Below are 11273 nucleotides of genomic sequence, written 5' to 3' on the forward strand. Positions count from 1 at the left end.
TCTTCTGACATCCATTTTGGTCTTTTCTTTCTTTCTTGTCTTTTTAACGATCTCTTGCTTTCTTCATATATGATGTCCTTGATGTCATTCTACAACTTGTCTGTCCTTCTGTCATTAGTGTTCAATGCATCAAATTTATTCTTGAGAAGGTCTTTACATTCAGATGAAATATACTCAAGGTCATGCTTTGGCTCCTGTGGACTTGTTCTCATTTTCTTCAGTTTCAACATCAACTTGCATATGAGCAATTGATGGTCTGTTCCACATTTGGCCCTTGGCCTTGTTCTGAGAATATTGAGCTTTTCCATTGTCTCTTTCCACAGATGTAGTTGATTCAATTCCTGTGTATTACATCTGGCGAGGTCCATGTGTATAGTCACCATTTATGTTAGTGAAAAAGGATATTTGCAATGAAGAAGCCATTGATCTTGCAAAATTCTTTCATGCGATCTCCAGTATCGCTTCTATCACCAAGGCCATATTTTCCAACCAGTGTTGCTTCTTTGTTTCCAACTTTCTCATTCCAATCACCAGTAATTATCAATATATCCTGATTGCATGTTTGGTCAATTTTGGCCAACTGGAAGACTAAGGTTTTATATTATTGTCTGTGCTTCGCTATGTTTGAAATATTTTATAATACACAATTGATGAGAATAAAAAACTTCTAAAATAAGAATTAAAACATTAAATGAAATATTTGGAGATTTTCCCAAAATCTCCATGTATCAGTAAGAATATAGAAAATTTGAACACCACTATCAACTAACTAGAAACCCTGGTGGCATAGTGGTTAAGCGCTACAGCTGGTAACCAAAAGGTCTGCAGTTCGAATCTGCGAGGCACTCCTTGGAAACTCTACGGGGCAGTTCTAATCTGTCATATAGGGTTGCTACGAGTTGCAATCGACACGATGGCAGTGGTTTTTGTTTGTTTGTTTACCAACTAACTTAACTGACATTATAGAAATTCTATTTGCATTATTTATACTTTAATCTACTATTGAGCATCCCACCATGCATCTGTCAGTTTGTTGTACTGTGGTGGCTTGCATGGTGCTGTGATAGTAGAAGCTTTGCAAATTGTATTTCAAATACCAGCAGGGTCACCCTTGTTGACCTCAGTGGATCTTCCAGACTAAGGCAGGCTAGGAAGAAGGGCTTGACAGTCTACTTTTGAAAAAATTGGTCAGTGAAAACCTTATGAATAGCAGGGAAACATTATCTGATACAGTTTTGGAAGAGAGCTCTCAGGTCAGAAGGCACTGAAAATAGGACTGGGGAAGAGCTGCCTCCTCGAAGTAAAGCTGACCTTAATGATATGGAATCAAGCTTTTGGAACCTTCATTTGCTGATGTTGCATGACTCAAAGTGAGAAGAAACAGCAGAAAACATCCATTAATAATCAGAACATGGTATCTTCGAAGTATGAATCAAGGAAAATTGAAGTCATCAAAAATGAAATGGAATGCATAAACATCAAATCTTAGGCACTAGCAAGCTCAAATGGACGGGTATTGGCCATTTGAAATCAGACAATCATCTGGTCTACTAAGCCAAGAATGACAAAATGAAGAGGAATGGCATCACATTTATCATCACAAAGAACATTTCAAGACCGATCTTGATACCATCAGTGATAGAGTAATATCCATATGCTTACAAGGAAGACCAGTTAATACAGCTATTATTCAAATTTATGTACCAACCAGTAACACCAAAATGAGGAAATTGAAGATCTTTACCAAATTTTGCAGTCTGAAACTAATCAAACATGCAATCAAGATGCATTGATAATTATCGGTGATTGGAATGAGAAAGTTGGAAACAAAGAAGAAGAATCAGTGGTTGGAAAATATGGCCTTGATGATAGGCATGACAATGGAGATCACATGATAAAATTTTATAAGACCAATGACTTATTCATTGCAAAAAAAAAAAAGTAGAGAGTACCAGAAAGATGTTTACCTGTGTTTTATTGCTTATGCAAAGGCATTCAGCTGTGTGGATTACAACAAATTATGGATATTGCAAAGAATGGGAATTCCGTAAAAAAAAAAAACAAAAAACCGTTGCCCTCGAGTGGATGTCGACTCATAGCGACCCTAAAGGACGGAGTAGAACTGCTCCAAAAGATTTCCAAAGAGTGCCTGGAGGATTTGAACAGCCGACCTTTTGGTTAGCAGCTGTAGCTCTTAACCACTATGCCACCAGCGTTCCCATGGGAATTCCAGAACACTTTATTGTGCTCTTGAGGAACCTGTACATAGAACAAGAGGCAGTCATTTGAACACAGCACAGGGATACTGCATGGTTTAAAATCAAGAAAGGTGTGCATTAGTGTTGTATCCTTCCACCATAATAATTCAATCTGTATGCGAGCAAATAACCCGAGAAACTGGGTTATATGAAGAAGAATGGGGCATCAGGATTGGAGGAAGACTCATTAACAACCTGTGTTATACAGATGACACAACCTTGCTTGCTGAAAGTGAAGAGGACTTGAAGCACTTACTAATGATGATCAAAGACCACAGCCTTCAGTATGGATTACACCTCAACATAAAGAAAACAGAAATCCTCACAACTGAACCAATAAGCAGCATCTTTATAAATGGAGAAAAGACTGAAGTTGTGAAGGATTTCATTTTACTTGGATCCACAATCAACACCCATGGAAACATCAGTTAAGAAATCAAAAGACATATTGCATTGGGCAAATTAGCTGCAAAAGACCTCTTTAAAGTGTTAAAAAGCAAAGATGTCACCTTGAAGACTAAGGGTGCCTGACCCAAGCCATGGTGTTTTCAATGGCCTCATATGCATGTGAAAGCTGGATGATGAAGAAGGAAGACTGAAGAAGAATGGACCCCTTTGAATTGTGGTATTGGTGAAGAATATTGAATACACCATGGGCTGCCAATAGAACGAACAAATATGTCTTGGAAGAAGTACAACCAGAATGCTCCTTAAAAGCAAGGATGGCGAGGCTGCATCTTACATACTTTGGACATGTTATCAGGAGGGATAAGTCCCTGGAGGACATCGTGTTTGGTAGAAGGTCAGTGAAAAAGAGGAAGACCTTAGCGGCTGCAACAATGGGCTCAACTGTAAACAAAGATTGTGAGGATGGCGCAGGGCTGGGCCTTGCTTTGTTTTGTTGTGCACAGGGTGGCTGTAAGTCGGAATCAACTTGAAGACATCTAAGAGCAAAAACAGCAACATTGAGCATTTCTTTGTCATATAAGCCAATTTTTAAGACTGAGTCCATATGTGCTTGAGACGAAAGTATACTCTGTTTTCTATTTTGATATTATTGAAATTCCGTAGCTACCATATCCATGAGACCTACCTTCTTTATTATGTTGTTTAGGTTTTTTTTATATCCCTGCTTAATTTTGTCAACTAGACTTGTCTTAGACTAATGTCTTCTGTTTTTATTAATTTTTATTGTGAACTAAGCAGTATGATTAATTCAACCCTTCGCATTTGAGGGTAAAACAAAAAACAAAAAGAAGATACACAACATGATTCCTTTAAATGATGTACTTCTTTCTGTTAAAACCTTGTCTGGGTTTAAATCCAATGTCTGCCAATACTAGTTTTTTTTTTTTTTCTCTCTTTTAATGGTACTTTAGATGAAGGTTTACAGAGCAAACCATTTCTCATTAAACAATTAATACACATATTGTTTGTGACGCTGGTTGCCAACTCCACGACATGTCAGTATTTCCCCTTCTGACCTTGGGTTCTTCATCACCGGCTTTCCTGTCCCTCCTGCCTTCTTGTTCCTGCCCTGAGCTTGTGTGCCCATTTAGTCTCATTTTGTCTAATGTTTGGTTGAAGGGTGAACCTCAGGAGTGACTTCAGTACTGAGTTAAAAGGGTGTCTGGGGGCCATACTCTTGGGTTTCTCTAGTCTCTGTCAGACTAGTAAGTCTGGTCTTTCTTTCTGTGAGTTTGAATCTTGTTCTATATTTTTCTCCAGCTCTATCTGGGACTCTCTATTGTGATCCCTGTCAGAGCAGTTTGTGCTGGTAGCTGGGTATGATCTAGCTGTGTTGGATTCAGTCTGGTGGAGGCTGTGGCAGTTGCAGTCCATTAGATCTTTGGATTAATCTTTCCCTTGTGTCTTTGGTTTTCTTTTTTAAAGCAAATGGAAGGCTTTATTTGGCATATATTCAAAGAGGCAAAAGTGGGAAAACAGACAAGCATGCTTCTAGAGCCATGTCTGTCCAATTTTCTTCATTTTCCCTTGCTCCAGATGAGGTGGGACTAGGGAAGTATCTTAGATGGGCACTCACAAGCTTTTTTTTTTTTTTTTTTGTATTAACTTTTATTGAGCTTCAACTGAACGTTTACAATTCAAGTCAGTCTGTCACATATAAGTTTACATACATCTTACTCCGTACTCCCACTTGCTCTCCCCCTAATGAGTCAGCCCTTCCAGTCTCTCCTTTTGTGACAATTTTGCCAGCTTCCCGCTCTCTCTATCCTCCCATCCCCCCTCCAGACAGAAGATGCCAACACAGTCTCAAGTGTCCACCTGATATTATTAGCTCACTCTTCATCAGCATCTCTCTCCTACCCACTGTCCAGTCCCTTTCATGTCTGATGAATTGTCTTCGGGGATGGTTCCCGTCCTGTGCCAACAGAAGGTTTGGGGACCATGGCTGCCGGGATTCCTCTAGTCTCAGTCAGACCATTAAGTATGGTCTTTTTATGAAAATTTGGGGTCTGCATCCCACTGATCTCCTGCTCCCTCAGGGGTCCTCTGCTGTGCTCCCTGTCAGGGCAGTCATCGATTGTGGCCGGGCACCAACTAGTTCTTCTGGTCTCAGGATGATGTAGGTCTCTGGTTCATGTGGCCCTTTCTGTCTCTTGGGCTCTTAGTTGTGGTGTGACCTTGGTGTTCTTCATTCTCCTTTGCTCCAGGTGGGTTGAGACCAATTGATGCATCTTAGATGGCCGCTTGTTAGCATTTAAGACCCCAGACGCCACATTTCAAAGTGGGATGCAGAATGTTATCATAATAGAATTATTTTGCCAGTTGACTTAGAAGTACCCTTAAACCATGGTCCCCAAACCCCCGCCCTTGCTCCACTGACCTTTGAAGCATTCATTTTATCCCAGAAACTTCTTTGCTTTTGGTCCAGTCCAATTGAGCTGACCTTCCATGTATTGAGTGTTGTCCTTCCCTTCACCTAAAGCAGTTCTTATCTACTAATTAATCAATAAAAAACCCTCTTCCTCCCTCCCTCCCTCTCCCCCTCGTAACCACAAAAGTATGTGTTCTTCTCAGTTTTTACTATTTCTCAAGATCTTATAATAGTGGTCTTATACAATATTTGTCCTTTTGCCTCTGACTAATTTCGCTCAGCATAATGCCTTCCAGGTTCCTCCATGTTATGAAATGTTTCACAGATTCATCACTGTTCTTTATCGATGCGTAGTATTCCATTGTGTGAATATACCACAATTTATTTACCCATTCATCCGTTGATGGACACCTTGGTTGCTTCCAGCTTTTTGCTATTGTAAACAGAGCTGCAATAAACATGGGTGTGCATATATCTGTTTGTGTGAAGGCTCTTGTATCTCTAGGGTATATTCCTAGGAGTGGGATTTCTGGGTTGTATGGTAGTTCTATTTCTAACTGTTTAAGATAACGCCAGATAGATTTCCAAGGTGGTTGTACCATTTTACACTCCCACCAGCAGTGTATAAGAGTTCCAATCTCTCCACAGCCTCTCCAACATTTATTATTTTGTGTTTTTTGGATTCATGCCAGCTTTGTTGGAGTGAGATGGAATCTCATCGTAGTTTTAATTTGCATTTCTCTAATGGCTAATGATCGAGAGCATTTTCTCATGTATCTGTTAGCTGCCTGAATATCTTCTTTAGTGAAGTGTGTGTTCATATCCTTTGCCCACTTCTTGATTGGGTTGTTTGTCTTTTTGTGGTTGAGTTTTGACAGAATCATGTAGATTTTAGAGATCAGGCGCTGGTCGGAGATGTCATAGCTGAAAATTCTTTCCCAGTCTGTAGGTGGTCTTTTTACTCGTTTGGTGAAGTCTTTAGATGAGCATAGGTGTTTGATTTTTAGGAGCTCCCAGTTATCGGGTTTCTCTTCGTCATTTTTGGTAATGTTTTGTATTCTGTTTATGCCTTGTATTAGGGCTCCTAGGGTTGTCCCTATTTTTTCTTCCATGATCTTTATCGTTTTAGTCTTTATGTTTAGATCTTTGATCCACTTGGAGTTAGTTTTCGTGCATGGTGTGAGGTATGGGTCCTGTTTCATTTTTTTGCAAATGGATATCCAGTTATGCCAGCACCATTTGTTAAAAAGACTATCTTTTCCCCAATTAACTGACACTGGGCCTTTGTCAAATATCAGCTGCTCATACGTGGATGGATTTATATCTGGGTTCTCAATTCTGTTCCATTGGTCTATGTGCCTGTTGTTGTACCAGTACCAGGCTGTTTTGACTACTGTGGCTGTATGATAGGTTCTGAAATGAGGTAGAGTGAGGCCTCCCACTTTCTTCTTCTTTTTCAGTAATGCTTTGCTTATCCGAGGGTTCTTTCCCTTCCGTATGAAATTGGTGATTTGTTTCTCTATCACCTTAAAAAATGACATTGGAATTTGGATTGGAAGTGCATTATATGTATAGTTGGCTTTTGGTAGAATAGACATTTTTACTATGTTAAGTCTTCCTATCCATGAGCAAGGTATGTTTTTCCACTTAAGTATGTCCTTTTGAACTTCTTGTAGTAGAGCTTTGTAGTTTTCTTTGTATAGGTCTTTTACATCCTTGGTAAGATTTATTCCTAAGTATTTTATCTTCTTGGGGGCTACTGTGAATGGTATTGATTTGGTTATTTCCTCTTCGGTGTTCTTTTTGTTGATGTAGAGGAATCCAAGTGATTTTTGTATGTTTACTTTATAACCTGAGACTCTGCCAAACTCTTCTATTAGTTTCAGGAGTTTTCTGGAGGATTCCTTACAGTTTTCTGTGTATAAGATCATGACTCACAAGCTTTTAAGACCCCAGATGCTACTCACCAAAGTAGGATATAGAACATTTTCTTTAGAAAACTATGTTATGCCAATTGAGCTAGATATCCCCCAAGTGCCAATACTAGTTTTATGCCATTAAGCAAATATTTTATTCTAGGATCTCAGGCTTTTTCTGCATAAAATGAGGTGAGTTATAGCATATTCTTTAAGCCAATACTTTAATTTACCAGAGGTCCCTAGGTAGCACAAAGAGTTTGCTAAACGACTACTAACCTAAAGGTTGGTGATTTGAACCCACCCAACAGTACTCTGGAAGAAAGACCTGGACATCTGCTTCCATTAAAATCACAGCCAAGAAAACCCTATGGTGCAGTTCTACTCTGCACAGATGCGGTCATCATGAATCAGAATCAACCCCATGACAATAGATTTGTTTTTGTTTTTTGGTTAATTTATCAATAGGAGTGCTTATAAGATAATGCCCTTCTGTGCTCCACTGTTATTGACTAAAATACTCATAGTAATAACAGTAATCATTTGTTGAGTGTCTACTGCATGCCAGGCTATGCACAGCACTTTACATACGTAACCTCATTGGATCATGACATATTCTTTTTTTCTTCAAACTCTACAATGTTGGACTGTCTGGTTTAACTGGCAGAAGCTGGACTGATTGTCTTGGTACTTTAGGAGACTATCTACTGCATAGATAGGGCAAACTTGCGTGTTGTTAGACAGGACTTTCTACTTGAACATAGACAATGGTCAGAAAGATCACTTTGGTCAAGAGCAGAATTCCATAACCAAACCCAAATCCATTGTTTTGGAGTTGATTTGGACTCTTAAACAACCATATAGGACAGAGGACAACTGCCCCACAGGGTTTCCAAGGCTGTAAATCTTTAAGGAAGCAGCCTGACACTTTTCTCCTGCAGTGAGGCTAGTGAGTTCGAACTGCTGACCTTTCAGTTTGCAGCTAATCCCTTTAACTACCACCCCACTAGGGCTCCTAAGAGCACAATTAGCCAACATTTATTCCTGTTATTATCCAGGTTTGGCAGGAAACAAGCCTAGAATGAGATAAGGCCCTCAGGCCTTCACAGGGTGTGACTGGACTCTTGAACAAAGAGGAACAGAGCTGTTTTCCTGGCCAGCTATTTTCATCCCAGGATCATACAAGTGCTCCCAATGTAGTACAAAAGTAGTGTAGCAAAGGATTGCTCCTTGAGGCAGAGATAGCATTATACTAAGGAGTGTTTACCTCTAAGCCAGTCTCCTTTTGTCTCCAGTAATGACATTGGTAATACAATCGGGGCAAGTAGTAAGGTCTCACTTTGCCTCGGAATAATTATTATACTTAGATCTTGGGTTGAAGATAGTTTGTGTTGTTCTTAAAATCATTTATCCATCCAGTCAGTCACGTAACATTATTATCTCCAATTACTACCAGGGTTGATAAAATACGTAATGCTACTGTCAACATTTCTCCATTCTGTGGCCACAGTAGAGAATCGGTTATTAATAAACTTGTACTTTTTTTGAAAACCTAGATGCAGGCCCATAATCCTTCTCAAAGAGCAGCCAAGTACAACTGATTGGAATTTGGTCTCCTGATAAAATCCATTGCCATTCTTGTTTAGGCATTCTGCATTCAGAGATGAAGATGTGAAACTCAAGCTCTAGTATGGGACGTAAGAATGTAAACAACAGTTCTAGTTCATGGAGATCCTTTCTGTGACAAAGGCGAGGGGCTGCCTAATTTAGAGAGTGGTGAATTTAGTTCCTTGATGGCATGAGACTGTTCAACTCACTTGAATTGCTCAAACCATGCTTTATGTCAATAACTCTTGGTTCACCTGCTCAGTACAATGTATTGAATACAATGTATTGAATGTTTACTTCAGTAGCTCTCATCAGCGTGCCACTTATGCAGGTGTACCAAGTCACAGATATGCCTCCAATGTTTGATCTATTTTGCAAAACTTGTGTTTACCACAATTAGAGCTGGCAAAGTCTCTCAAGCGAAATGTTGAGCCAAATGGACCATTTGCTATAAATACAGAGATCAAGAGGCATAGTATGCCATCATACTATGCTTTTTGGTAGAAGGGAAAACTTTGCCACATGAGATTAAAGATAGTGCAGACAGGGTTACAAAGAGTTTTATTCAGTGATATAGTAGTGAATGGTTAGATAAATGTGGATGTAATTTAATCTCCTCCAGAATGCCACCAAAATACCAGTACAGGACACAAAATGTTAAGAAACATGGACTTCTCTATACAAAGCTGTCTGTAAAGTAATAGGTATAAAAACGAATAAAACTCATTCCCTTGCTCCCAAGGAGTTTACAATCCAGTGGAAGCAACAGATGTTATCAACTACACATAAAATAAGTTAGATTTATGATAAGAAGTAAGTATTAAGTGCTATTGGCACTTATGAGAAGAAATGAGTTCTTTTTTCAATTGTACTTTAAATGAAGGTTTACTGAGTAAAATTAGTTCCTCATTAAATAATTAATACTCATATTGTTTTGTGACATTGGTTGCCAACCACATGACATATCAACACTCTCTCCTCCTAGATCTTGGGTTCCCCATTACCAGCTTTCCTGTCCCCTCCTGGCTTCTCCTCCTTGCCCCTGGACTGGGTGTGTCCATTTAGTCTCATTTTGTTTTATGGACCTGTTTAATCTTTGGCTGAAGGGTGAACCTCAAGGCGTGACTTCAGCACTGAGTTAAAAGGGTGTCTGGGGGCCACACTCTTGGGGTTTCTCCAGTCTCTGTCAGACCAGTAAGTCTGGTCTTTTGCTTTATGTGAGTTAGAATTCTGTTCTAAATTTTTCTCCAGCTCTGTCTGGGACCCTCTGTTGTGATCCCTGTCAGAGCAGTCAGTGGTGGTAGCTGGGCACCATCTACTTGTGCTGAGAAGAAATGAATTCTGACAGGAAAATCCATTTATTATTATTACTAATTCAATACTTACATTGTTCCTATTTTGAGCCAAGCACAGCATCAGACATGATGAACAAAATTACATACCACAGAGCTTACAACCTAGTGAGACAGAGATATAATCAAATAGCCACACAAATAAAAGTAAAATTACACCTGTGATAAAGATTCTGAAGAAGCACTTGGTGCTCAGAAGCTGTTTCATAAAGGGATTTGATTTAGCAGAGGGCCAGAGAATTCTCCCTGAGACAGCAGGGCTCACCTGAGATCTGAGAGTTGAGTAGAAGTTGATGAAGAGGAGGAACGGGGGTAGGGGTGGGGGGTGGAAAGAGCAGTTTTCAAACAGAGGCAAAATTGAGTGCGAAATGGTTTACAAATGGTGAGATATTTAAGTGGATTTTCAATTGAGTTAGGTTTTAACAATGTATTTTAAGAGGATAACTTAGACTATAGCATGGCTGGGTTCACGGCAGGTAAACCTGTCTTGCCGATCAGAAAGGTAAGCATATGAGCCATCCACTCACCTGCTCAGTGTTGTATTTCAAAAGAACTGGGTGTGTCTCTGTTTGGTTTAGCATTACATTTTATTTCCATTTCAAAGTGTGGGGGATCTGTTTTAGCATCCTGCCATGGGTCTAATTTGCTGATTAAAAAAAAAAAAAGCAGGTATTAATTTGATATTCAAATTGGCCTGGCTAGGAGACACTGCAGGTCATTAAAAAGTCTCTAATTGGGAACACCTGAAAATCTTTCCAAGCCTTTTTTCTGGGCTCTCTTAAGTGTACTGGGAACAATAGTCCTTTCACTTTTAGGACTTGTAGCATAAATGCCTAAAATGGAAAAAATAATTAAGGAAATCATAACATTTTCTCCAGGGATTGTTGCCATGATGATTTTGCAGCATTTACCGTAAAAAAAAAGCAATAGACATAGGAGGGAAAAGGGCAGACACACTTTGTAGAGAGCTCCACAAACTCAGGAACTCAACTTCTCCCTGCAACAGGCTTTCTGACTTGAATGTATCTTATCAGGCAAGACGGCACTGTGAAAAGCCAGCCTAGGACCAGAATGATCTTCTTGTTTTATAGACCTTTGTAGTGACTCAAGCCATTGTTCATGAATAATTCAAACCTAGGTATCCACGAAGAGAAGTAATACCACCAGAACTATTACCTCACAATACAAGGAGTGACATGTAGATTGGTAACGTGCTGTTTTGGGAAGAGTTGAGATATTGACTGTCAATAAAATGTGCATTTCAAATTATTTACCTGAATCATCCTGGTACTCACAGAGG

The sequence above is a fragment of the Elephas maximus genome, chromosome 10, assembly GCF_024166365.1.
Source record: "Elephas maximus indicus isolate mEleMax1 chromosome 10, mEleMax1 primary haplotype, whole genome shotgun sequence".
Classification (NCBI taxonomy): domain Eukaryota; kingdom Metazoa; phylum Chordata; class Mammalia; order Proboscidea; family Elephantidae; genus Elephas; species Elephas maximus.